Source organism: Heptranchias perlo, unplaced genomic scaffold (assembly GCF_035084215.1).
Source record: "Heptranchias perlo isolate sHepPer1 unplaced genomic scaffold, sHepPer1.hap1 HAP1_SCAFFOLD_53, whole genome shotgun sequence".
NCBI lineage: Eukaryota > Metazoa > Chordata > Chondrichthyes > Hexanchiformes > Hexanchidae > Heptranchias > Heptranchias perlo.
In genome coordinates, this window is record NW_027139548.1 from 7,993,602 (window position 1) to 8,013,146 (window position 19,545).

Sequence of the window (19,545 nt, forward strand, 5' to 3'; positions counted from 1 at the left end):
AGCAAAAGAGAGAGTAAAAAAAGAAGTAATGATTTTTTAAAATGTCTAACAATAATTAAATCCTGAAGGAATGAAACGCCACACTTGTAAAAGCTAATTTTCAGTGCCATTGCGGTTCTTTGACAGTAATTGAGACTTACCACGCTGTTTAAAATGTACTTACACTGGAATGGAAAAACCATAACACTTTTGGCGAGCTTATTCAGGTGCAGCAAGCAGTTAGCAAGAGGATTTGAGTACAGGAGCAGGGATATCTCACTGCAGTTATACAGGTGACACCACATCTGGAATATTTTGTGCAGTTTTGGTCTCCTTATCTGAGGAAGGATTTCCTTGCCATGGAGGGAGTGCAACGAAGGTTTACCACACTGATTCCTGGGATGGCAGGACTGACGTATGAGGAGAGATTGGGTCGACTAGGCCTATATTCATTAGAGTTTAGAAGAATGAGAGGTGATCTCATCGAAACATATAAAATTCTAACAGGACTAGACAGACTATATGCAGGGAGGATGTTCCCGATGGCTGGGGAGTCCAGAACCAAGGCTCACAGTCTCAGGATACGGGGTATGCCATTTAGAATCGAGGTAAGGAGATATTCTTCACTCCGAGGGTGGTGAACCTGTGGAATTCTCTACCACAGAAGGCAGTGGAGGCCATTCATTAGATGTATTCAAGAAGGAGATAGGTATATTTCTTAATGCTAAAGGGATCAAGCGATATTGGGAAAAAGCGGGAACAGGGTACTGAGTTAGACGATCAGCCATGATCATTTTGAATGGCGGAGCAGGCCCGAAGGGCCGAATGGCCTACTCTTGCTCCTATTTCCTATGTTTCTATGTGTTTACTCGGTATCGATGAGGTAAGTACAGGAACTTCACGCAGTTCAATTCATTTGAATGGGAAGCCAGCCGGCGAGATGGCGTTTCCGTGCAGCTTCTGGAGCAGCCGAGTATCTCGGGCAGCAACTTCCTGATTTCCACGTTTAATTGCGCATGTGTGGTCGCCCGTGAGCGCTGTCAGCCTTACCGTTATTTTTACAGCAAAATAAGGCCGTAGATCCTAGAGAACTGTCCCCAATGCAGTTTAGAAACTCGCTGCCTTTACCACATGAGCTCGTCTGAGTTTCGCAGACTATGTGAAAATCAAAGTCCCTGATTATAACAAAATTGTTTTAGTTATATGCTTTTCTGATCTCCATACGTGACACAGAAACTTTAACTGAAGTATATCAATTTGGACGATTGTTCAAAAGTGTGTTTTAATTTGATCTAATCTGAGTTTACGGAAGCGGCCTGTGTTTACATCTTTCAATAACTGGTTGAATACATAAAGCTGACAATTGACCATAGGAGTTCCTGATTTTGCCAGATACAAAGGGCAAACAAATAACAATGCAGAATTTATATAATTTGGTAATATGTACTCCAATATTTAATCTGCCACAGCCCCCTCCAGTGCTGCTATCCGTATTCAAACATGCCCATCCATTGTATACATCGGAATAAAAGAAATAAACACAGATGAAGGTTTTCAATTTATAGTTTAGGCTTATTTTTAAATAGGATTGTTTTCAAAACATTTATTTACCATGTCGGTTGCTTCAAGTGTACATTGTGTCTTTCTAGGAATATCACTTTTGAAATAAATGTGACTGAAAGAATTGGAGAACAGACTCCATCATTGTGAAACAGTTAATGAAAGACAAAATATATTTCTATTAGGTGCCAAGCAGTCATTGCAAGCAGTCCAGAGTACAGTCGCCCGAGAACGGCTGGATCATCCAAAGAGTAAGCAACATTTTAAAGCGTTATCATAACAATTTTCCAATTCGTAACGTTTAAAGCTCTGTTCCAATGTAAGAAATTTAGAAGTGTCCTCAAAATTAAAAAAGAGAGAAATTATAGCATCCAACTTGATTCAATTCTGCAAGCTGAAAAGTAGATTGCACAGAACATATAAACATCAGCAGAAATTGCGAAGGAGACATTTTAACAATCTGTCAGGAAGATAATTTAGATATTGTGCAATGTTTTATTGCTATTTAATTCTAATTTCTTAAATGTCAGCTATTAAAGTTTTCAAAGAAGTAAAATCAAACGTAAATATCGATGCAGGGCGGGCGAACCGATTCCAACAGTGATTGTAACCTTGTCTTTTAGTTCCACCTTTAGACGTTGAACAGCGGCATAAAGAAGCGTCACGCACTCAGAATGAACACCTGGGAACTAATTCCACTTTTAAAAATGACAACAGTTTGCAGGGGTTTTCTGACCTCCAGAAAAAGGAATATTTTATGAAATACTTTGGAAATGAAAGAAATGCGGCCGCAGCTTTCAGGCACGTGGAGCAGAATGATGTCCTGTACAGCCTTTGTGGAAATCCCTCCTACTGTGAAATCGTGTGTGCATCTTTGGCACCATTCTTTAAACACAAAGGTGGACGTGAGGGAAAACTTCCGGTGACCATCACCCACCTACTTTCCAGTTACCTTTACAACGCGTTAAAAACTAATTCCAGTCAAATCAAAGACCCGCGTCAGTTACTGCTGAAAGTCGGTGAATTGGCACACGAGGGGATCTGTAAGGAGACCCCCCTGTTCGATGATTGTGTCTGTCGCCAGAAATTGCACCAATCAGAATTGGAGTCCCCGTTTCTGGCGGTGATTATGGAGCAGGATCATTGTGCTACCCACATTACACACAAATTCCGTCATCCACCAGTTCAAGAGTTTCTCGCCGCAGTTGGACAGTTTCTGACTACAGACGCCGAAGCTCTCATCAAACTCCTAGAAAAACACTACAGCAAGACAGAAGGCCAGTCTGTGACATTTCTCCGCTTTCTTTTCGGTCTTTGCTCACCCATTTCATCTCATTTGCTGGAGGCATTCTCAGGTCTGTTTCCGGCTGAAACCACTTGCCGATTAATTGGGTTCCTTGAATCGAGGATCAAATTAGACATTCAAAATATGTACAATGAAAAGAGCAAAATAGACCTCCTGAACACTTTAAACTACCTGTATGAATCTCAGAATGAAGAACTAACCCGGACTGTGGTCGGCTCTGTAAAAACACTTGCATTCGGAGGCTGGAACCCTCTAAAGTTGACCCCCATGGATTGTACTATGCTCACGATCGGATTGGAATTATGCGACACAGTGGGAGACCTCAATCTCAACAGGTGTTATATTGAGGACGGAGGATTGCGTCGCTTAATACCTGGGCTTCATAAGTGTAAAGTTCTGAGGTATTTTCACCTGCTGTTAAGTAAGATATCCAGCTATAACTTTAATATGTTAGACGTCACACCTTGTTGCAGATATTAAGAGAGTTGTCAGAGCATGAAATACTTTGCCATAGGGTGTAGTTGGGACAGAAAGCTTTGCATCTGTGAAACGAATCTGGCTAAATTCTTGAAGTAGATGAAAACACAGGCCTGTAGAAGGGAGAACAGGATCGTAGAATTATCTAGAATGTACAGCACAGAAACAGACCATTCGACCGAACAGGTATATGCCGGTGTTCATGCTCCACACGAGCCTCCTCCTATCCTTCTTCATCTAATTTGATTCAGGTCAGAGCATGTGCCGTCAGAGGACAGATAGCAGAATGGATAGCAAGTTGACTACAAAACAGAAAGCAGAGAGTAGGGGTTAAGGATAGCTACACAGACCGGCTGACGGTGAGAAGTGCTGTACCACAGGGATTGGTGATGGGACCACTGTTGTTCACCAATTACATAAACAATTTAGATTCGTGAATCCAAAGCACAATTTCAAAATTTGCAGACGACACCAAATTGCGGGGTATAGTTAATACAAAGGAAGAATGCGTCAAAATGCAAGAAACATTACAAACTTGCAGAATGGGCGTCTAATTGGCAAATGAATTTCAATATAGATAAATGTGAGGTGATCATTTCGGTAGGAAGAATAAGAAGGCCACTTACTGCTTGGATAATAAGAGTCTAAATGGGATAGGTGAGCAAATGGATCTAGGCGGATAGATACAGAAATCACTAAAAGTAGCGATGTAGGTTAATATGGCCGTAAAAAGGCAAATCAAACACTCGGGTTCATTTCTAGAGGGATATAATTGAAAAGCAGAAATGTTATATTAAATTTGTATAGAACCTTGGTTAACCCACACTTGCAGTACTGTGCACGGTTCTGGTCTCCATATTTTAGAAGGGACAGAGAAGCATTGAAGAGGGTGCAAAAAAGAATCACAAAGGTGATACCAGAACTGAGAGGACATAATTATCAGGAAAGGCTGAACAGGCTGGGGCTCTTTTCTCTAGAAAAGAGATGGCTGAGGGGTGACGTGATAGAGGTCTTTAAGATAATAAAAGGGTTTGATCGGGTAGACGTAGAGAAAATGATTCCAATTATGGGGAGTCCACAGCCAGAGGTCATAAATATAAAATAGTCGGTAATAAATCCAATGGAGAATTCAGGAGAAACTTCTTTACCCAAATAGTGGTGAGAATGTGGAACGAGCTACCACAAGGAATAGAGGTGACTAGCATCTGTACATTTAAAGGGATCTAGATCAACACATGAGGGAGAAAGGAATAAAAGGGAATGCTGATAGGGGTAGATGAAGTAGGGAAGGGCGAGGCTCGTGATAAGCATAGATGCCGGCATAGTTGGGCCGAATGGCTTGTTCTCGTGCTGTAGATTCTATGTAACTCGATGTACCCCATTAACTTCTTCTTCTATTCCTTTCTCCCTCATGTGTTTATCGAGCTTCCCCTTAAATGCATCTATGTGAGTGGCCTCAACCACTCCATGTGGAGCTACTTTCACATTCCAACTGCTCTCTGGGTAAAGAAGTTTCTCCTGAATTTCCTATTGGATTAATTAGTGACTATCTTATGTTTATGGCCCCAGATCTGGTCTTTCCCACAAGTGGAAACATCTTCTCTACGTCTACCCAATCGAACCCTTTCATTATCTTGAAGGCCTCGATCAGTTCACCCCTCCATCTTCTCTTTTCTAGAGAAAAGAGCCCCAGCCTGTTCAATCATTCCTGATAGTTATAACCTCTCAGTTCTTCTATCATTCCAGTAAATCATATAGCACTTCTCCTGTGCCTCCATATCCTTCCTGTAATATAGAGACCAGAACTGTTCACCGTACTCCGAGTGTGGTCCAATCAGGCTTCGATAGAAGTGTAATATAACTTCTCTGCTTTTCAAATCTATCCCTCTCGAAATGAACCACAGTGCTTTGTTTCCATAGTTATGTCCTCATTAACCTGCGTCGCTACTTTTACTGACTTGTGTATCTCTACCCCCACAACTCTCTGCTCCCCTACCCCATTTAGACTCTTATTTTCCCAGGAATATGAGGCCTCCTTATTCTTCCTATCAAAATGTATCAACTTACACTTATCATTATTGAAATTCAATTGACAATGATACTCCCATTCTCCTCATTATTAACTATACCCCCCAATTTGGTGTCGTCCACATATTTTGAAAGTGTACTTCCGATTCCCGAGTCCAAATCGTTTATGTAAATGCTGAACAAAAGAGTTCTTAGCAGCGATCCTTCTGGAACACCACTTCCCACCTTTTGCCAGTCCGAGTAACTATGTTTAACCACTACTCTCTGTTTTCTGTTTTGTAGACAGCTTGTTATCCATTCTCTTACTTTTCCCCTAACTTCACGTGTTCTGACCTTGTTCATGAGTCTATTATGCCGTACATTATCGAAGGCCTTTTGAAAATGCAAATAAATTACATCTACTGCATTACCCTTGTCTACCCTTTCTGATATTTCTTCAAAGCATTCAATAAGGTTGGCCAAGTATGACCTTCCCTTTTGAAATCCGTGCGGACTCTTTATTATGTGTTCAGTTTCCAGTTGTCTTTCGATTAAATCTTTGACCGACGTTAAGCTGATTGGTCTATAATACCCTGGACTTGTTCTATTCCCTTTTTAAATAGCGGACTCACATTTGGTGTCCGCCAGTCCTCTGGCACTATTCCATTTTATAATGATTTTTTAAGTAGATGTAATAGTGCCTCTGCAATTTCTTCACTACCTTCTTTAATATTCGCACGGATGCAATGCAACCCAGACCAGACGATTTATCTTCTCTAAATTTGATGAATGCATCAACTATCTCCCCTTTTCTATCTTAATATCCTTATATCTTTTTGATCATATCTTCTAATGTCATGCCCACCGTGTTAGCCTCCCTGGTAAATACTGAGACAAAGTAGTGATATATTATTTCTGCCATTTCGCTTTCATCCCCTGTGAGTTTATCGTGTGTATCCCTTAGTGGCCCAATTCTTATCCTGATTTTTCTTTTGTTTAATTCATCTTTATTTTTTTTCATTTCACTTCATTTTTAACAGTCCTTTATATTTCTGTTTTATAACTGTATGTGTTACTTGACCGTTTATCTAATCTTTAATCCTTCCTTGTGTGTCTGTAGAATACTTTACTATTTCTTTTTATATTCATTGATAACTTAATTTCGTTGTTTCTCTTTACTTTCCAAATTGTTTTTTTACTTCTTTCCTAACCTTTTCATTTTCCTTTTGTCATCCTCCCCTTTATTGTCTATGTACTTAGTGTGTGCCTTTTTCGTTAGTTTCAGTTTTGCTCTTAATTCTTTATTCATCAATGGGACGTCATTACTGCATTTTTTCTTGTATTATGTGGGAAATATTTCTCCTGGGCTCCATTTATCACCAGTTTAAATGTTTCCCACTGCTGTTCAATTTCTTTTTCAGTAAATTGTTCCAGTTTATTTTTCCTAGTTCCATTCTCATTCCCTGAAAATCAGTTCTTTTTTCCAATTTATTATTTTGGTCTTTGTTTGAGAGTCACAGAGTCATAGAGTTATACAGCACGGATAGAGGCCCTTCGGCCCATCGTGTCCGCGCCGGCCATCAGCCCTGTCTACTCTAATCCCATATCCCAGCATTTGGTCCGTAGCCTTGTATGCTATGGCATTTCAAGTGCTCATCCAAATGCTTCTTGAATGTTGTGAGGGTTCCTGCCTCCACAACCCTTTCAGGCAGTGAGTTCCAGACTCCAACCACCCTCTGGGTGAAAAATTTCTTTCTCAAATCCCCTCTAAACCTCCCGCCTTTTACCTTGAATCTATGTCCCCTTGTTATAGAACTCTCAACGAAGGGAAAAAGCTCCTTAGTATCCATCCTATCTGTGCCCCTCATAATTTTGTACACCTCAATCATGCCCCCCCTCAGCCTCCTCTGCTCCAAGGAAAACAAACCCAATCTTCCCAGTCTCTCTTCATAGCTGAAGCGCTCCAGCCCTGGTAACATCCTGGTGAATCTCCTCTGCAAAGCGATCACATCCTTCCTGTAGTGTGGCGACCAGAACTGCACACAGTACTCCAGCTGTGGCCTAACCAGTGTTTTATACAGCTCCATCATAACCTCCTTGCTCTTATATTCTATGCCTCGGCTAATAAAGGCAAGTATCCCATATGCCTTCTTTACCACCTTATCTACCTGTTCCGCCGCCTTCAGGGATCTGTGAACTTGCACACCAAGATCCCTCTGACCCTCTGCTTTGCCTAGGGTCCTCCCATTCATTGTGTATTCCCTTGCCTTGTTAGTCCCTCCAAAGTGCATCACCTCGCACTTTTCCGGGTTAAATTCCATTTGCCACTGTTCCGCCCATCTGACCAACCCATCTATATCGTCCTGCAGACTGAGGCTATCCTCCTCGCTACTTACCATCCTACCAATCTTTGTATCATCAGCGAACTTACTGATCATACCTTTTACATTCATATCCAAGTCATTAATGTAGACCACAAACAGCAAGGGACCCAGAACCGATCCCTGTGGTACCCCACTGGCCACAGGCTTCCAGTCACAAAAACAACCTTCGACCATCACCCTCTGCCTTCTGCCACTAAGCCGGTTTTGTATCCAAAGTGCCAAGGCACCCTGGATTCCATGGGCTCGTACCTTCTTGACCAGTCTCCTGTGGGGGACTTTATCGAAGGCCTTACTGAAATCCATGTATACCACATCCACTGCGTTACCCTCATCCACACGCCTAGTCACCCCCTCAAAAAATTCAATCAAATTAGTCAGACATGATCTTCCCTTGACAAAGCCATGTTGACTATCCCTGATTAATCCTTGCTTCTCCAAGTGGAGACTAATTTTGTCCTTCAGAATTTTTTCCAATAATTTTCCTACCACCGATGTTAGGCTCACTGGCCTGTAGTTCCCCGATTTTTCCCTACTCCCCTTCTTGAATAATGGTATTACATTAGCGGTTCTCCAGTCCTCTGGCACATCCTCTGTGGCCAGAGAGGTTCTGAATATATGTGTCAAAGCCCCCGCAATCTCCTCCTTTGCCTCACACAGTCGCCTGGGATACATTTCGTCCGGGCTTGGGGATTTATCCATTTTTAGGCCTGCTAAAACCGCCAATACCTCCTCCCGCTCGATGTTAATATGTTCGAGTATATCACAGTCCCCCTGCCGTATTTCTATGTCTACATCGTCCTTCTCCATAGTGAAAACAGATGCAAAAAAATCATTTAGAACCCCTCCTACATCTGCCGGCTCCACACACAGATTGCCATTTTTGTCCCTAATGGGCCCTATTTTTTCCCTAGTCATCCTCTTACCCTTAATATACTTATAAAACATCTTAGGATTTTCCTTTATTTTGCTCGCCAGTGTTATTTCATGGCCCCTCCTTGATCTCCGAATTTATTTTTTAAGTATCCCCCTGCACTTTTTGTACTCCTCTCGGGCTTCCTCCGTCTTTCGCCTTTTGTATCTGCCAAAAGCCCTCCTTTTTTTCCTAATCCATTCTCGTATATCCCCTGACATCCAAGGTTCCCTGGAGTTCTTGGAACCACCCTTGACCTTTACGGGAACATGTTGCCATTGTATGGTCTCAATCTCCCTTCTGAAAGACTCCCATTGCTCCGATGCGGATTTTCCTACAAGCAGCTGATCCCAGTCCATTTTGGCCAGATCCTGCCTTATCCTATTAAAATCGGCCTTCCCCCAATTTAGAACCTTTATTTACTCAATCTTCATCTTATTATGTTGCAATCGCTATTGCCTAGATGTTCCCCTACGCTTACTTCTCTTATCTTGTCTTGGTTATTTCCCATTACTGGATCCAGCAGTGCGTCCTCTGTTGCTGGGCCTTTTACATACTGGGTAAGAAAGGAGCACTATACACACTGTAAAAGCTCTATTCCCTATACCACTTTACCGACCTCTTCTTGCCAGTTTATTTGGGGATACTTAAAACCATCCATGATTATTATTCTATATTCATTACGCATTTCACATATTTGCTTACATATTTCTTTCTCCACCTTCCTTCCACTATTAGCTGGTCTGAAATAAATCCCTATTAGTGCCATCGATCCCTTCTTATCTTTCATTAGCCTTATTGATTACTTTCTGCACCTGTTCATGACACTTCAATGATCTCTGTACCTGAACCCTAAGGTCCCTTTGGACATCCACTGTTTTTAACTTTTTATTGTTCCTTCATCTTTAGGCTTTTGCTATTGCTCCCAGATCCCTCCCCACATCTTGCTCGTTTAAAACCTTATCCACCGCCCTATTGATCCATTCTGGTCCCATTGCGGTTCAGGTGGAGCCCGTCCCAGCTGAACAGCTCCTTCCTGTCCCAGTACTGTTAGATTTGGATTACTTTAGTAAAGAGCCGACACCAGCAAGATAAGGCAATTGGCTTTATTCTGAGCTGAAAACCTTTATGGGTCCATGTTCTGTCCAAAGCATTTTCAAAGTGCTGGTTGCTCCTGAACTGCAACCTGAAACTAACAATCACGTTCTAATTTCCTAAGGGACCAATTCTGGCTTGGCAGTGGTAACCATGCCCTAAACACGAAGCTTTCGCAAGAGTGAATAACTTGGTTGTGTCACTTTTGTGAATTTGCTTCATGATCTTGTGAGCTGCAAATCGTCCACCCCAATTCTATTTTATCAAACTCCCGTCTGCACAAAACACTCATAAAGGAAATTGAATCCTTATTTCATTTGGAGTAATAACCGTGGCGACTGCCCTTTCAATGATATGGTTCGATTATCGCAGAGTTTTGTACAATGTAGCCGAGGCTACCAGGTTAAGATTTGTAAAATTGCTGCCAATGTCACGTTTCACAAAGGCCAACTTGTTAACGTTGCATTGGATCTCTACGTGACCAGGGTTGAGATTCAAACCCAAATGACAATGATCCAGTCATCTACTGAATATATCTTCTGAGTGCTTATTAGTTCGATTTTCTCTTGTCATTCCACAAAGGTACGGATTGAATTATGCAATGAACAGTTGTTTCGACGGTACAATTTATTTGCTCATTAGTCTCTTTATATCATTATTTAGGCTAAACGAAAACAAATTGAGCGACTCGGCAACGGAAGGGTTGTTTGCTGCACTGTGTAGACCAGATTGCAAAATCCACACCTTGGAGTAAGGAGAACCCTTTGTAAATTTCCTCAACAATTCTTTTCCCAGCATTTTCTGTTCGCGTAATGTGAGTAATAGTTAGGGTCAAGTGACGACACTCTCGTAGTGTTCGTACCAGTTAGGGTCAAGTGACGACAATCTCGTAAAGTGAGTACTAGTTAGGGTCAAGTGACGACAATCTCGTAAAGTGAGTACTAGTTAGGGTCAAGTGACGACACTCTCGTAATGTGAGTACTAGTTAGGGTCAAGTGACGACAATCTCGTAGTGTTCGTACCAGTTAGGGTCAAGTGACGACACTCTCGTAATGTGAGTACTAGTTAGGGTCAAGAGACGACACTCTCGTAATGTGAGTACTAGTTAGGGTCAAGAGACGACACTCTCGTAATGTGAGTAGTAGTTAGGGTCAAGAGACGACACTCTCGTAATGTGAGTACTAGTTAGGGTCAAGTGGCGACACTCTCGTAATGTGAGTACTAGTTAGGGTCAAGTGACGACACTCTCGTAATGTGATTACTAGTTAGGGTCAAGTGGCGACACTCTCGTAATGTGAGTACTAGTTAGGGTCAAGTGGCGACACTCTCGTAATGTGATTACTAGTTAGGGTCAAGTGACGACACTCTCGTAATGTGATTACTAGTTAGGGTCAAGTGACGACATTCTCGTAATGTGAGTACTAGTTAGGGTCAAGTGACGACACTCTCGTAATGTTCGTACCTGTTAGGGTCAAGTGACGACATTCTCGTAATGTTAGTACTAGTTTGGGTCAAGTGGCGACATTCTCGTAATGTGAGTACTAGTTAGGGTCAAGTGACGACACTCTCGTAATGTGAGTACTAGTTAGGGTCAAGTGACGACATTCTCGTAATGTTAGTACTAGTTTGGGTCAAGTGACGACATTCTCGTAATGTTAGTACTAGTTAGGGTCAAGTGACGACACTCTCGTAATGTGAGTACTAGTTAGGGTCAAGTGACGACACTCTCGTAATGTGAGTATTAGTTAGGGTCAAGTGACGACACTCTCCTAATGTGAGTACTAGTTTGGGTCAAGTGGCGACATTCTCGTAATGTGAGTACTAGTTAGGGTCAAGTGACGACACTCTCGTAATGTGAGTACTAGTTAGGGTCAAGTGACGACATTCTCGTAATGTTAGTACTAGTTTGGGTCAAGTGACGGCATTCTCGTAATGTTAGTACTAGTTAGGGTCAAGTGACGACACTCTCGTAATGTGAGTATTAGTTAGGGTCAAGTGACGACACTCTCCTAATGTGAGTACTAGTTAGGGTCAAGTGACGACAATCTCGCCTCTGAATCCGAAAGTTGAGGAATTAAAGCGCCATTAATCACTTTTGAACTGAATCTACGATGACACTTCAGCACCGTACTGAGCGAGTGCAGCTTTCGGAGGAAACGGTTCAGCGAGAGACGGTCCATCCTCCGCCCCTTACAATGGTTCAAGTGGGTTTACCGATCCTGAGGCAGTCTTTTCAGAAAACAAAGATCGCCCTAGCGCTCTGGCCAGAACTTCTCCCACAACCAACAGTTACAAATACAGATAATCTCTTCATTCAGTCGCTCTTTGTGGAGCTCGGAGTGCAACAATTGGCTTAATGTTTCCCGACATAACAACGTGACCCCACTTCAGAACCAATCATTGGGTGGGGAAAGGAATTTGCATTTATATAGCGCCTTTTGCGACGTCACAAACGGGTACACAGGTGACGAAGTAACTTCTGAAGTGCACTCACTGCTGTCATCATAGGGAAAGGTGTTCTGCCAATTTGATCACAGCAGTGTCCACAGACAGCAATGAGTGATGTTGGTTGAGGGATAAATGTTGGCTGGGACACGGGGGAGAACTGCCCTGCTCTTCTTCCAATAGTGTCATTGGAGATATTACGTCCACCTGTGAGTTCCGACGTAGTCTCGGTTTAACGTCTCATCCGAAAGCCGAAAACCCGACAGTGCAGCACTCCCTCAGTATTGCACTGGAGTGTCAGCCTAGATTATGTGCTCAAGCCTCTGGAGTGGGCAGGAACCCACAACCTACTGACTCAAAGGCGACAATGCCACCAACTGAGCCAAGGCTGATCACTCGAGGACATCCGGAGGATGTGAACCTGGCTCTATAAATATGCGTTAGTTCGTTTTGCTTTATAAATAACTATTGAATATTTTTGGGGTGATTCTTGGAAAAATATGTTGTATCCCTGTGATCCATACAGGTTGTGGGATAACCATCTCACCGATATTTGTGCTGAACACCTCGCCTCTGCTCTATACATAAACCGGACTCTCGAAGTACTGGTCTTGAGCCATAACAATCTCGGCGATTCAGGAGCCAAGCGGCTATGTGCCGCACTGATGGATCCGGACTGCAGCGTTAGAATATTGAGGTACGAGGAACATTCTGTGAATTCGCAATGGTAGCTAAAGATCGTGTATCGTAATGAATTCGGGTTAGTGTGATTGCAATTATTATAAAGAAAAATATTACAAAATTCAGTGTCCAGATTAGTAATCCCTGGTGTAAAAATGTGTTTCTCCCCTATATAGATTGGATTCCAATGGCCTCACAGACGCTTGTGCAGAAGACCTTGCCTCTTCTGTTTGTACAAACTGGTCACTGATGGGGCTGGACTTGGACAGAAATTCTTTCAGGGACAAATCCGTTGCCCCGTTCACACGTCTGATTAAAAACTGCACAGGACTGAAGTGGGTCAGGTGAGTGTCTAGCTAGCTTCTTGTATTTGATCTGCGACATGTTTTGTAAACTGGCATCGTACTGAAGAAATGTAACCTCTGCACTAATATAACTTTATGGTGCAGTCCTCACAGACAGTTCATTTAATAATGTACACAATGCACTAATATAACTGTGTGGTGCAGTACACACAGACTGTTCATTTAATAATGTCCACACTGCACTAATATAACTGTGTGGTTCAGTACACACAGACAGTTCATTTAATAATGTACACACTGCACTGATATAACTATGTGGTGCAGTAATCACAGATTGTTCATTTAATAATGTCCACACTGCACTAATATAACTGTGTGGTGCAGTACTCACAGACAGTTCATTTAATAATGTCCACACTGCACTAATATAACTATGTGGTGCAGTACACACAGACAGTTCATTTAATAATGTACACACTGCACTGATATAACTGTGTGGTGCAGTACTCACAGACAGTTCATTTAATAAGGTTCACACTGCACTAATATAACTGTGTGGTGCAGTTTTCACAGACAGTTATTTAATAATGTACACACTGCACTAATATAACTGTGTGGTGCAGTCATCACAGACTGTTCATTTAATAATGTACACACTGCACTAATATAACTGTGTGGTGCAGTCCTTACATACAGTTCATTTAATAATGTACACAGTGTACTGATGTAACTGTGAGATGCATTCCGTATAGACGGTTCATTTAAAAATGTACACACTGTACTTACCATACTATGATACTATGAAGAGTCTCGATGGGCTGAAAGGCATATTCCTGTTCCATTGTTCCTATTGATGCATGATTGTACGATTTGTAACAAGACCAAATATTTTGGAGTCCGTTTCATATTAATTGTTGAATGTTCTTTCAGGTTGGTTGACAATAACTTCACCTTATTTGGAAAAAAACAACTGGAATCATTGCAAGATTCCAGAGCTGGACTAGAAGTGTGGGTGTGACTTGGTACAAACTGCAAATACAATCTGCAGCCACAATAAATGTATAGATCACCGTTTCTGTAAACTGTTCATAATAAATGTTAAACATATGTAAATCTGTACATTAATCCCATCTCAATGAGATGTTGTAATTATATTTCCACTAACTGTACATTTGTGTAACTGAATAAATGTATTGCACAGTTCAGTTTTGACCCCGAATCTGATGTAAAAGAAACACATAAATTAAAAATTCCCTGCGGCCTAATTCTTATACATGATCGAATAACTTTTCATATGTACACCATCTGCATGAATTTTCTGAGATTTCCAGTTGCACCAAAAAAATCAAATGTTTACAATTTCAATTTACACAGCAATCAGGAAGAATCAGTATGTGAATGTTGCACCCGATCTACAGGCCAATTAACAATTCAAACAGGGAAGGATGGGTTAATTTATCGAGTAAAAATCAAGCAAGATCTGAATCATTAAGAAAAAACGTTCTGTTTAGGAATCAAAGCCCATATCCAGTTCATAAATCAGAGCCCACATTCTGATCATAAATCAGAGCTCACATGCTGAACATAAATCAGAGCCCACATTATGAACACAAATCTGAGCCCATAATATGAACACAAATCACAGCCCACATTCTTAACAAAAACCAGAGCCCACATTCAGATCACAAATCAGAGCCCACATTCAGATCACAAATCAGAGCCCACATTATGAACACAAATCAGAGCCCACATTATGTTCACAAATCAGAGCCCACATTCTGATCACAAATCAGAGCCCACATTCATGATCACAAATCAGAGCCCACATTCATGATCACTAATCGGAGCCCACATTCTGATTCCCAAATCAGAGCCCACATTCTGATCAGAAATCACAGCCCACATTCATCATCACTAATCAGTGCCTACATTTTGATTTTTATCACCAGTCAATGCAATCATCAAGGTGTCTCTCACGCCCATAGATGAATGAAAGTTATTTCGACAGCAGATAAGTTAAATCACGCAAATTCAATGTATAATTTCACAGAAAATCAATAAGGTCGAACTTCCCTTCAATCACTATATCCTTCCCTTTCATGTTTACAGACAATTCAAGTCAAATATTTGTGTCAGCTCACCGCTAATTGTTTACTTAATTCGTCTTACTTATTGCTCTGTCCGAGCTGGGTGGTGTTCTGCACTGTGAAGCCAAGTAATTTTCTGTAAGGTTACAAAAAGGGTATTATTGCTTTAACAAATGATGTAGCGATGCACACCCAGGAGAGTGTGTACTGTGTCCATTGGCTAACACAATTGACTGTAGTCCAAATTTACATTCTCGTGCATGGGTGTGAGAAAAATTGACACTAGTGCGTGTTTCCAGACGAAAAGAGCAGGGGAACTTATGCTGTGGTGAATTTCAATGGATCCAACATCCACACTTGATAACTGCATTTAAACATCCACATTTGTGCAAAAAACAGACACGGACCATATTTCACTGATTTCCACGAACAGTATAAACAGCGAGTAACACGGTCCTGTTAGAAATGGCTCCAGTTGTCATGTATGAATTGTAGTCTGACCATCATTCAACGATGAAACAGAAGCTGTGGTGGCCTCTGAACAGAATAGTAAACTCAAAATTGACTAATAACTTGGCATTTTAAATGCTTCACTGTTAGGTGTTAGTTCAGTGATTGTACTGAGTCAGCAGGTTATGAGTTCAAGCCCCAGTCCAGAGACTTGAGCACATAATCTTGGCTGACGCTGAGGGAGTAGTGCACTGTCGGAAATGCATCTTGTGGATAAGATGTCACGTGGAGGTCCAGGCTGATTTCTAAGCCAGATGTAAAGGACCCCACGTTATTATTCAAAGACAGCAGAGAAGTTCTCCGTGTCCTGGAGAGAAAGAAAGAGAGGCGAAATAAAAGAGACAGAGGGAGAGGAAACGAGAAATTAAACAAGAGAGGCAGGGAGAGAAACATGATTGAAAAAAAGAAAGAGAAAAGAAAGGGAGGCAGAAAGAGGAGGAAAGAGATAAAAGTGAATGGGGAAAGAGGACAAGTGGGAAGGGCAAATCAATGAAGGAAAGAGAGGTTGGGAAAGTGTAAGATTCTGAAGTAGGAAAGGGAAACAGTAAGAAATGTAGAGAGAGAGGACGAGGAAACGTTTTTAAAATATAAAGTGAAGGAGACAGCGAGGAAAGTGTGAATAGACCGAGTCTATCCGAGAAACAGAGGGTCTGTGAGAGAATAGAGGTGAAATATATTTTCAAAGAGAGACGTGAATACAGATAGTGGATGGGAGCGATAGGGGCCTAAGACAAAAGAAGAGAATGAACGAGAGAAAGCGTGAAAGAGAGAGGGAATCGAAAATGTGAAACAGGAGCGAATTTAAGAGAGACGGGTGACAACCGAATTCTGGACAGAAAGCTATAAATGGAAAGAGAGACAGGCAACGAGAGAGAAAACAGAATTGAGAAGAAGTGAGTGAATGGGAGAAAGAGAGAGGCGGTGGGGCGGACCTTGACTTTGTGCGATAGTGTAAGACGGGTGGTTGTGAGTGGTCAGCCCGTTTTACATCTCTCCCGCTTTTTATTTCCATTGTAGTCAGTCACAGTGTTCTGACACAGGGGAATATCCTGTCAGAGCATTAAGGGCCCATCCACTTAATATCGGTAAACGCAGTATGACGAGAACCAGAAAATGTACCATAAATGATATTCATGCATTCAGAAACTAATCAACATTGGCTTTGACATTAATGATCCCTGATTTAATTCTTATAGCAAAGCAAATAGAAACAAAGTGGGCCATAAAGGTAATGTTCTCCTGATAACACATGCTGTAGTTAAAATATAACCAGAGGACATTCCAATACAGCCGACTCCATGACAACCGCGCCAAGTTATGATTAGCATTAAGTCACCTTAAGATTTGAAGCGGGTTTTAAATACAGACGTCATACATCAAGTCAAAGTTTGAGGTTGGAACAGTAAAAGTACAAAGAATACAATCAGTAAATGATCAACAGAAAGGAGTTTTATATAAACTGCACACATGATGTATAAGGACAGAGCCGCACCCTGTTTAAGTCTCTCAACTCCGTGAGTGAACAAGCTGTGGACTTTGTGCTCTATGAATGTTTACACAGTAATTAATAGATTAAAGGGCTCGAATCACTTCACCGCATTGAGAAAAGTTCATTTAATGGCATAACAACAGCTTTGTTACCTTGTAACTTCCAGATATGGAAACTTGGCAACTCACTCACCTTAGAAGTATTTTTCTCAAGTTTACCCTCTTGTTTTAAGTCCACCTATGTCAAGGCTGGGGCCGATATCAATGGGAACAACATGACTGAATATGATAGAATTGTCGGAATAGAAGCTTCATTCATTATTTTAAAATCGATTTTCTCCACATATTTTATGTCCCGTTCTCCCTTTCTGGCTCTCGTCCAATTCTGAAGGCGTTGATTTTTTTGCTGGGGGTTCACGAGACCCCTGAAATAGCTTTTTTTACAACATTAACCTATTAACTGATGCGTTGCTGTGAGATTCCTTTTGATTAACTCATTTGCCCAGTCAGATGCTTAACTTCTCGCTCAGAGTTCATTCGGTCGTTAGCTGGAGCTCAGTCGTCAATATATTCTCGAATATATTGGCTATTTCTACCTGAATTGTAAACACTTACAACTTGGCGACAGATGGGGGAGGGAGGAAATGGCCATAGAGCTGAAGCTGCGCCTGCCCTGGTCAAGTCACATATTGAGATGAGTTCTGTTAAGTGCAGACAACATGGCTGTCCAGGCCTTATTCTAAGTGCACAGTGAAGTAAGGAGTCTGGTAGTCCATCTCTGGGGGAAGAGCTATGAGTGTGGGTTTGATAAGACAAGCAACAAATTGCATTACTCGTGTAGAAAGTCATGCAAGGAAATAAAGTCATTAATGAGATGGAGAACGCTTATGTTTAAAGTAGGCAAATTTAGGAGAGGCCCAGGATGCAACACAGTTGGCACAGTGAGTGGTCCGAAACTGGAGCTCATTGGAAGGACGTCATTGAGATCAAGGACACTTGATTCATTTAACGTGCTGTAATTGGGAAGAGGGGAGGGACAAGCTTCCAGCTTTGTTCATCGCAACATATCGAGGGAAATTTTGAGTGTCTCTATGGTCCAACTGTCAGAGATTGCAATTGAGAAATAGTTAAGAAAACCATTTCACGTGAAAGGATCATTTACGTTATGTTCCATTTTATATTAAGTTCTGTAGTTTAATTTTGGAATTAAAGATTGCAAAAGAAACTAACAGTGAAATATCTGTACAAAATGTTACTACAGCATTCCCCGAGGCCAGCTGACACATGTTTGCTTTTAGATTCACTCTAGTACTCCCAATTGGAGACTCCATTCCCTTCCGAGTCCTTTCTAACCAGTGTTTTTTTAATGCAACTTTGGGAACATAATATTTAACAGGCCCAGGACGCAAGTGGGAGAAGGGTTGTAGAGGAGCTGCTGAACTGGCAATTTAGCTAAATGTAAAAGCATGAGCATAGGGCTGTGAGGTGGGAGATGAAGAAGGGAGCTATCTGGAGCGTTGAATAGTGTGTATATTCTGCAGCAAAGCATTCTTTTTAATGTCAGTTTGTTGGCCGTGAGTATATGTAACATCTAATCTTTATTAAACTTCAGATGTTGTATTGCGTGATCAATTCATCCTTGAACTGCAGCCCTTTGACTAGATTAGTACAAAAAATCACATTCCTAACACAACGATTCATTGACAAATACCAAGGTAGAGAATATGTTATTTCAAGACATTTTTCATTGTACAAAGGTGCAGCTTTTGGAGTATCATTACACAAAGGCCGTTAAATCTATACAGGGTACGGTGCAAATCAACCAGGATGACACTGAGATGGGCGACCAAAGTTATAAGGAGAAACTTGAGATATTGGGACGATTTACACTATCAATAATTAAGCAGAAATGGGTAAAGGGAGATTTAATTGAGTTTTAAAAAATAGTATCATGTGTTTTTATGGAGTAAAAAAGGAACGATTTCCTCTGGCTGAGGAGCCAGTGACAAACGGTCATCAATGTAAAATAGTCGCTCATTGAAATGGGGGAGGGGTTAATCTTTATGTAGGATCGTTGAAGCAAGGGGTGTTTTGCCAGTGGGAATGGTTGAAACAGGAACCATTGCAATCACTGAAAGGAAAATTGGATACATATTTCAAGCACAGGAAGATACAGAACTATGGGTACAGAATTGAACAGTGTGATTAGCTTTGTGTTGCTCTAGCAAAGAGCAACCAAACACACAGCGAGATGAATGGCCTCCTTCTGTCCAGTGGTTAAAAAAAGTTACCCAACGAATAATTCAATTTG